Consider the following 9,736-nt stretch of genomic DNA (forward strand, 5'->3'; position numbering starts at 1 on the left):
ACAAACACACGCTGTTGTCGGCAAAATTCTTTTGAAAAAACATCAATTGCGCGAGAGACCGCTAGATATTAAGACGGCATTTTGAGACCATCCCAAATTTGGTACTGATGGATAAAATCACAATGGTGCTTTGTTGTCCCTTTTAAGTTCCTTTCTCAGACCTCCCCTCCCGCTCTTAGCTTTACAAGAAGCGAATAGATAGCGCCTCAAAAACTAAGCTGGCTCATATCGGTGGTAGTGTAGACAAACTAGCGCTCCAACAACAACGCTGGCTCGAATCGGTGGTAGTTTTGATAAACTAGCGCTCCAACAACTAATATCCAAGAAATAAAGTACCTACATTGTTTACGTTTAATAACCACTGTTCTAGAGAACAAGGCAGACGTCTCAAATGAATACACGAATGATAGCGTGTTATATATATATATATATATATATATATATATATATATATATATATATATATAAATTAGTTTCGTCACTGGCAACTTGATAGTGGTTTTGTAAGTAACAAACAGAATACAGATCTAATACAGTAGTTATGTTATATAGTAGCTAAGACATGCTGTTGCGTAAACAAATTTTAAAAAAATGAACACAGCTGTAGTGTGAAAGATAGGCAAACGTTCAAACCACTTGCATAAATTATTTCCCTTTTTCAAATAGTCAAATAGGGGTGCTCAAAAACTCTTTTTAATAATCAAATTAAAAAGCAATTGCTTATCTTAATTATTATTTTTAAAAAAATAAGTACTAAAGAATGATATAGTATAAAAATGAAACGTAGTTAAAGTTAATAATATAAATACAAAAAAACATAAAAATAAACATAACACGAGACACCATTACTTATACAAAGCTTCATACACTTTTGACCGACTTAATGATTAGAAGTATTTGACATAAATGAAAACAGAGATTTTTTCAAAACAGACCAATGCACTCATACACATGACATGCTGTTGTGATTAGATTTAATTGAATTTTTTTTTTAAAACTCGATCAGGCCAGAAAGGAGTATCCTATATTCGTATTGTGTTTGAGTGTATATATATATATATATATATATATATATATATATATATATATATATATATACATATATATACATATACATATATAGGGGGGCCCAAAAAAAATTTTGCGGGGTGGCCCATTTTTTCTAGTTCCGCCACTGACACCTCTAACCATCTCAAAATAGAATCATCAATTTTCTTGTAAATACATCTTACCACAGTAAAAACAACCATCACTTTTCCCATCATAACATCTAACTATCAATGTTTTCATCAAGAAATCTAAATATCACTTTTCTGATCAACATATATAAACAACAAATTTCTCATCAACTCTTAAAACATATTTTTTTTTATCAACAAATTTACACATCACTTTTTTATCAACAAATTTTAAACATCAATTTACTCATCATTTTATCTAACTACATCAAAAACAAAACCATCAATTTTCTCATCCAGACATCTGGCTATATCCGTGTGTGTGTGTGTGTGTGTGTGTGTGTGTGTGTGTGTGTGTGAGTGTACTTCGTGACGTCAGCCTGATGTCACGGTGTAAGTGTGTGGATCACGTCATCACGTTCACATCCCCCAGTCCGAGTCCGTACATGTCGCCGATACACACGCTCATTAAGCTGTTCCTAATTGTTTTACAAGTTTTAATTAACCCAACCATCCTGTTTAAGTCTACAGTTGATCCGTGTATTGAGTGAAGGGAGGATATACGTGTGTGACTCATCTTAAGGCGTTAGGGTTAGGCTTTATATACAAGGGGGAAAGTAGGTGAACAATTTCTACGAGGAATTATGTGGGCATTTTACTGAAAATGTGTTAATGTATATGAAAATGTATGTGAAAATATATGTGAAAATGTATGTAAAAATGTATGAAAAAATGTATCTGAAAATGTACGTGAAATATGTGGGAAATTGTACGGGAATAGTTCAGTATGGTACAAGTTGTTTTTTTTTTACCTAGGCAAGCTCACAGATAAATAGTTATAAGTACCAACTAAAATCAAAACTTTTAACTGTGTTCATAACTGTACAAAGTAGGCCTACAGAAATAGCTTCATGACTTGTGAGGTCTTTAGTGTAGCCTTAAGAGCATCGCATATTTTTCTGTCTGGCACAGTGGCGTAGCGAGGTCGGATGTCACCCGGTGCGGCACTTAACGGTGTCACCCCCCCCCCCCCCCAGAGGCGTAGCGACTCTTCCCGGGGACAAACTTTCAATTTCCGATTTGCACCCCCCCCCTCAAACTTTCGATTTGCACCCCCGCCCCTCGAACTTTCGATTCGCACCTCCCCCCTCAAACTTTTGATTTTTCACCCCCCCCCCCCCTTAAATTTTTCTCTATATATTTTACTATTTTTTGCCTTGGTGTCACCCCTTAAATGGTGTCACCCGGTGCGGTCCGCACCCCCCGCCCCCCCCCCCCCCCCCTCGCTACGCCTCTGGTCTGGTAACAACGCAAGGACTCACTGAACAGAATTATGGGATATGGGATTCAGACTGAGCCACTGCAACCCTTAAGTACTCTGTCACTAACGCCATCCACTGCAGTAAAAACTTAGACATCAACTAAATTAGAATGTCAAAAACTATCTTTTAACACAGGAGATCTACTTAGCAACATTGTTTTGGTTTGCTCAGAACGCAGCTAATGGGTTTCTGTCTGTAGGCCTACCTTCAAGTATAGACAGCTGTGTATGTAGACCGTTGTGTATGTAGTCAGATATAATCAGCTGTGTATAGAGACAGCTGTATATAGACAGCTGTCTCTATACACAGCTGTTGATATAGACAGATGTGTATATAGACAGCTGTTGATATATATATATATATATATATATATATATATAAATATATATATATATATATATATATATATATATATATATATATATATATATATATTTATATATATATATTTATATATATATATATATATATATATAGCTGTGTATATAGCCAGCTATTGACTTAGACTATATGTTTGTATATAGACATCTGTGTTTATATTCATAGGAGTATATAGTTTTAGACAGTGGAGTATACTAATGTACACAGATGTCGGTAGTATTATAGGTAGATGCGCATACTACAGTATATAGATATAGTTGTAAGCTCGCAGACACCTCATCGAGCAGATAAATTAGAGTTTATATGTTTATTAGAACTCAAAACGGGAACCGAACTCTAGACTCTAGCTAGCAAGTTTGCCCTAAAAAGCCATCCACGACTTGTACCATTTTCTTTTGACACGCTCCGCTCAGACCCAACCCCATTGAATCCATGAAATGGTCCCAGTTGCCGCAATGTAAGGGTTATGTTAGCAGTGTTAAATAGTGAATGCTGAACTCCGAACGTTCAAAGGTTTTATGCCCCCACAAAATTTGGTCCAACGATATTTAGGCCTAAGAATTATCAGTCATGTTTATTCAATGGGGCCATTCGAAAAGTCTGTTTTACACTAGCCGCTAAGTTTATTACTTGGCCATTCGAAAAGTCTAGTTTACAAGGGCCGTTAAGACCTTGAGCTAATGAATAATTAAGATTAGACTAAATAGCATGGCTAATTGCATAGAAAAATTAATTACGTTAATTTGAGCTGAAACCATGTCTGTGGCAAACAGTGAAGAAAGATATCAACACAGGTAAATAGCAAAACTTTTCGGTTGGGTTTATATAGATGTAGACTGGTTATGTGGCTGTAGACTGGTTAGGTTTATGAAGGTGTAGACTGGTTAGGTTTATGTAGCTGTAGAATGGTTAGATTTATGTAGCTGTAGACTGGTTATGTTGCTTTAGACTGGTTAGGTTAATGTAGCTGTAGACTGGTTATGTAGCTGTAGACTGGTTAGGTTTATGTAGCTGTAGACTGGTTAGGTTTATGTTGCTGTAGATTGGGTAGGTTCATGTTGGTGTAGACTGGTTAGGTTTATGTTGCTGAAGATTGGTTAGGTTTATGTAGCTGTAGATTGGGTAGGCTCATGTTGCTGTAGATTGGGTAGGTTTATGTAGCGGTAGATTGGGTAGGTTTATGTAGCTGTAGATTGGGTAGGTTTATGTAGCTGTAGATTGGGTAGGCTCATGTTGCTGTAGATTGGGTAGGTTTATGTAGCTGTAGATTGGGTAGGTTTATGTAGCTGTAGATTGGGTAAGCTCATGTTGCTGTAGATTGGGTAGGTTTATGTTGCTGTAGACTGGTTAGGTTTATGTTGCTGAAGATTGGTTAGGTTTATGTAGCTGTAGATTGGGTAGGCTCATGTTGCTGTAGATTGGGTAGGTTTATGTTGCTGTAGACTGGTTAGGTTTATGTTGCTGAAGATTGGTTAGGTTTATGTAGCTGTAGATTGGTTAGGTTCATGTTGGTGTAGACTGGTTAGGTTTATGTTGCTGTAGACTGGTTAGGTTTATGTTGCTGTAGACTGGTTAGGTTTATGTTGCTGTAGACTGGTTAGGTTTATGTAGCTGTAGATTGGTTAGGTTCATGTTGGTGTAGACTGGTTAGGTTTATGTTGCTGTAGACTGGTTAGGTTTATGTTGCTGTAGACTGGTTAGGTTTATGTTGCTGAAGATTGGTTAGGTTCATGTTGGTGTAGATTGGGTAGGCTTATGTTGCTGTAAACTGGTTATGTTGCTGTGGACTGGTTAGGTTTAAACAACATCGATATATGCTTGTATTAAATAATGAGTCGTAATTAAAAAAAAAAAACACTTGTTGCTTTTATAACATTAAGGGCATTAACTCAAGAAGGCTTACACAACATTAAATAAACGCTAGCACTATATGATGGGCAGTGACTCAAGCAACACTAACACAACATCACATTATTACAATCGGTGCGCACAAGTTGACGTGAACATCAACAAAGGCCAGCTAGATTACACCAGCAATTCATTACTTTCCTTGGTCTTGCTTGTGGCTTGTAATTAGATTTATCATTGGGCAACGGCATAAAAACACGGGGAGGGAGTGGGGGAAATTACTTAGTAGACAAGTTGTAGAGGGAGAGAACACAGGAGGGACATGCTATGTAGGGAGATAACAGGGAGGAAATCTATACAGGGAGGTAACATAGGGGAGAAAAGCTATACAGGGAGATAACATAGTGAGACCTATACATAGGAACATCTCACTTCAACTGTCTGTTTTTTCTGTCTGTATCACCCAGACTTATGTATCGACACATAGGGATAACAAATTACGAAAATACAGAATGCAGAAATCACACCATAACACAGAAACTTAAAAAACTACCTTACTCATATAAATACAGTTTGAGCTTCATATTTTTAAAGGTGTCTCTATTCTTTCAAGAAGAGGGAATTGACCTTTGCATAATTGTATTATTTAACTTGAAAATAATCCATCTCATCTCATTTTAAATAAAAGCTAAATAGGCCTATATATTTTGAAAGAAAAAGAAAACTAACAATATTTGAAATAACACCATTCTATTGAAATTTCTATAGGTTATAAAAAACGCAGCGTATATATTAGGGGGTCATCCATAAATGACGTCACACTCGTAGGGGGGAGGGGGGTCCGTAATTTTGTGACGGTGTGTGATGAGGGGGAGGGGGGGGGGGGGGGGGTTCAGATGGTGCGACGTCACACTTTTGCATTATAAAAAAGCAAGGTTAGAAAAAGACGTTATTTCGCGTTTTAGAAAACTGTTTTAATAAGAATTGATTAAAATACTCTATTTTGACATAGTTCAGACAAGATTTTGGAAAAATATCGATGTTTTAAGAAAAATTCATCTGCAATTTTGAGGGGGGTTGTAGGCTGAGGTGTGACGTCATTTTAGGGGGGGGGGGTCTGGCTTTTTGTGACGATGTGTGACGGAGGGGAGGGGGGAGTAAAAATCGTAAAAAAATCGTCCAAAAAAGCGTGACGTCATGTATGGATGACCCCTTAACTATACCATCTGGTTAGAAAAAATAAACAAAAATTTTGTACTATAATTTCCAAGCAAACATCCGAACATCTAATATAAACACATCACACATCTATAACTTACTAAGCCACCCCATACATTAATCCAACCCTAACATACTTATCAGATCCACGCACTACCCTATCTAATCCATCCCACATACACTAATCCATCGCACTTTGACATCCGTATTTCTTAAATCCAGGGATGATCTTGTACTTTGAAAAAAGTAGAACCATTTAAACTACCCCAAATGTAAATAAGTTCAACTATGTAAGCGTTCAAGTTCTCGTCCCTATGTTATTTCATCTGCTGTTTAATATGTGTAATCGTATTCAACCTGAAGCCACGCCCACTACCAACTGACGTCATAATGATGCACCATGCATGTTTACAAGATCAACACTCACATTTTTTTTCCTCTATGATAGGCTCGAACTCAAGCCTTTTAACAGTGCTGTGGGATTTCAAATATCTAGTATTTCTTTCAGTCAACACAGCCGGGGGTGGGGGGGGGGGGGGGGGGCACTGTCTTCTTGAGCTCGTCTCCCACCCCCCACCCCGAACGTCCTAGAAAAATATAATTTATATAGAAAGTATATTTTTAACGAGTGTCTGCCCCCCCCCCCCCCCCACAGGAAGTTTCAAGTGTCGTCCCCGTCCCCCCACGGAGAAATTGTCTGAAAGAAACCCTGCCTTCAATGTGTACATTGTCTAGCGTTTTTTTTTTATAATCTGTGTGTTACCTGTGTGGTAACGTGACACTACAGCGCTTTTAATGTGATACTCCTGCAGGTAAGGATGTCACCTGTGTAGGACCCTCAGATGTAACGGGTATGGGTGGGGCACTGTCCCGGCTTCTACCTTTATTGTCGGTGTGGAAAATATATGGACAGAATTGTTTGGTTTGAAAATCGCACATATTCCTTGTTATATTACATGCGTTTGCAAAATGGACGTAAATGATCTGTGTAGATACATGGTTGAAGGGTATAGCGTAAGACTACTATCCCTAAAGTCTCGAGTTCGGATCCCGGGCTCGAGTAGAAATGGCCTGGTATAGAAATAACCACGCTAACCCTTTTATATACTGAGGTCACAGAAACAGATGAAATCTACTTCATTTGCCTCATCGACAGCTATATCTGAAAGGATAACTTACTTACTTTACCCACTTATAAGATACCAAAACTGTAAAAGTACAAATATTTTACTTTTTATGTTTCATCATTGCATAATGGCAAGAGGTTTTGGAGCTCTCGAGGCTATGTTGAGTTTCCGTGACTAAATAGAGGCTAGACAATGACAACAGCATCATAACTCTACACACAGTGTGCGGGAGAGATAGTAAACACTACGACACTTAAACTTATCAAACACATCAAAGTTTATGTTAGTTTGTCACAGAGAATATAGCGTTCAGTAGAGGTTGGCTGACAAAACATTCAAATGAAAGTCACCGCTTCCAATGTACTAGTGAGACGATAGATCTGGTATTACTTTACTTAAAAACTTGCTGTTTTTCGTCAGATAAAATAGGACGATAGAATAATTAGATATGGACATAGAGTTCTGCCAGGAGGTTTATTTAATAAGTGGTAAACTGGCAGTATAGAAAATATTGCACCTGAGTTTCTAGAATTCATGTCACAAAATGTAATACACATGTAGAACAGTTTACAGTTAGTTTACTTCTTCACATCACATATATAAGGACTGTAGTAAGTTTACGCAAACATCACACAAGGATTGTAGTAAATTTACGCAAACATCATAGAATGATTGTGATAACTTTATGCAAACATCACACAATGATTGTAGTATATATTCACAAACATCACACAATGATTGTAGTATATGTATGCAAACATCACACAATGATTGTAGTATATGTACGCAAACATCACACAAGGATTGTAGTATATGTATGCAAACATCACATAATTATTGTGCTAACTTTATGCAAACATCACGCAATGATTGTAAAAATAAGTACGCACTCATCACACAATGATTGTAGTATATGTGCGCAAATATCACAGAAGGATTGTAGTAAATTTACGCAAACATCACACACGGATTTTAGCAAATGTACACAAACATCGCACAATGATTGTAGTAAATGTACGCAAACATCACACAATGATTGTAGTATATGTACGCAAACATCACAATGATTGTAGTATATGTATGCAAACATCACACACTGATTGTAAAAATAAGTACGCAGACATCACACAATGATTGTAGTATATGTACGCAAATATCACAGAAGGATTGTAGTATATGTACGCGAACATCACACAATGATTGTAGTATATGTACGCAAACATCACAATGATTGTAATATATGTATGCAAACATCACACACTGATTGTAAAAATAAGTACGCAGACATCACACAATGATTGTAGTATATGTACGCAAATATCACAGAAGGATTGTAGTATATGTGCGCAATCATCACACAAGGATTGTAGACCTAGTAACTTTACAACACCGCAGCACAACAGCACACATACAATTATGTAGTAACTTTACGCAAACACCAATACAATGGTAACCTTACGCCACAACACACAAAACGGAAAGACAGTCGTGGAGTGCCCCCCCCCCCTTCCCATGTCACCGCTAGATGGCCTCAGATCTTGACGAGATGACATGCACAGCCTACTGTTGTCATTTTATATTTATACCTGCGGCTGGTGGCTAGATGACATGTTTCTCACATAAAGTACCCAGTGCACGTGTTATAGCACTCACCACATCTCCAATTATGTAAAAATAAGTAGCAGTCTGCTACATCTTCGCCAAACAAAAATAAATTTAGCTTATACCTAATTTTATAACTACCTTAACTCCATGAGCTAATAGCATATTCCAGCAGTTCTTATGTGACTAATAAAATAATATCATACTAGATATTAATAAGCTCTATGGCTATATTTTATAAATGATTTTTAAATATCTTATAAGATACTTATTAAAAAAGTTTTGTACAACGATAATTAAGGAAATGTCTAATTTAAAAAACAAATGCATCCTACCTGTTGATGGTTTGTAAAGCTAACAACCTAGAAATACGTGCGTTGAATGTTTATGTTGCCATCAAAGAAAATGCTAGTGACTGTACATTTTTGGCTTAAAACGGCAACGCTTACCTGGCCACCTGCCTGGCTCGCCCGCACTTTGTCAAGTTGGTGCACCAGTCGGCTCAGCGGTTCTCACAGCGACTCGACAACCACATCCATCAAGACGTGCTAGGTCTTTCAGTGACAATTGGGCGCTCTAATTTAGTTGATGGGGACCGACGTGGATTAGGTGGCCAAGGTGAAGGTCAGACCTCGAGGTATGTTGTTAGAGTAAGCTGGACGAAATTACGCCTTACACAAGGAGATAATATGATTGAAAGGAACGTGACGTCTTCATTCTCTCTTTACTGGTTGTGTTATACTTGATTGTACTTGATTAGAGTACAGCTTTCTGGTTCAATAAATGAAACCACCAAACAATTTACACGCACACTTTAAAAAAATATATTCATATTAATTAGAGGCATGCAAGAAATATTATTGAATTTCAATTTTATTTTTAAATACTTTCAGCGAATTGAGTTATTTCAAATAAAATAAGAATCTTAACAATCTTGTCCGGATTTTTTTGGTACCGCCAACTAAGTCAATATTTTATGTCAATAAAATTTTAACGCAAGTAAGTTTGTGCAAACATACACGTTGTGCAATGGAAAAAAAATGGATTTAAATTACATTTT

General features: G+C 37.0%; 1 protein-coding gene across 1 annotated transcript in view; it reads right to left on the minus strand.

Moving 5' to 3' along the window:
• The window catches only part of LOC131946854 (solute carrier family 28 member 3-like), a 36,478-nt gene extending 27,394 nt beyond the window's left edge, over positions 1 to 9,084 (minus strand). The window contains exon 1 of the mRNA XM_059307831.1: positions 9,012 to 9,084. The gene's annotated coding sequence lies outside the window, so the exon portion shown is untranslated. The remainder of the gene's footprint in view (positions 1 to 9,011) is intronic.
• Positions 9,085 to 9,736: the final 652 nt, after the last annotated feature.

This window comes from Physella acuta, unplaced genomic scaffold (assembly GCF_028476545.2).
Source record: "Physella acuta isolate Inbredline_101_S28 unplaced genomic scaffold, ASM2847654v3 ptg000573l, whole genome shotgun sequence".
NCBI lineage: Eukaryota > Metazoa > Mollusca > Gastropoda > Physidae > Physella > Physella acuta.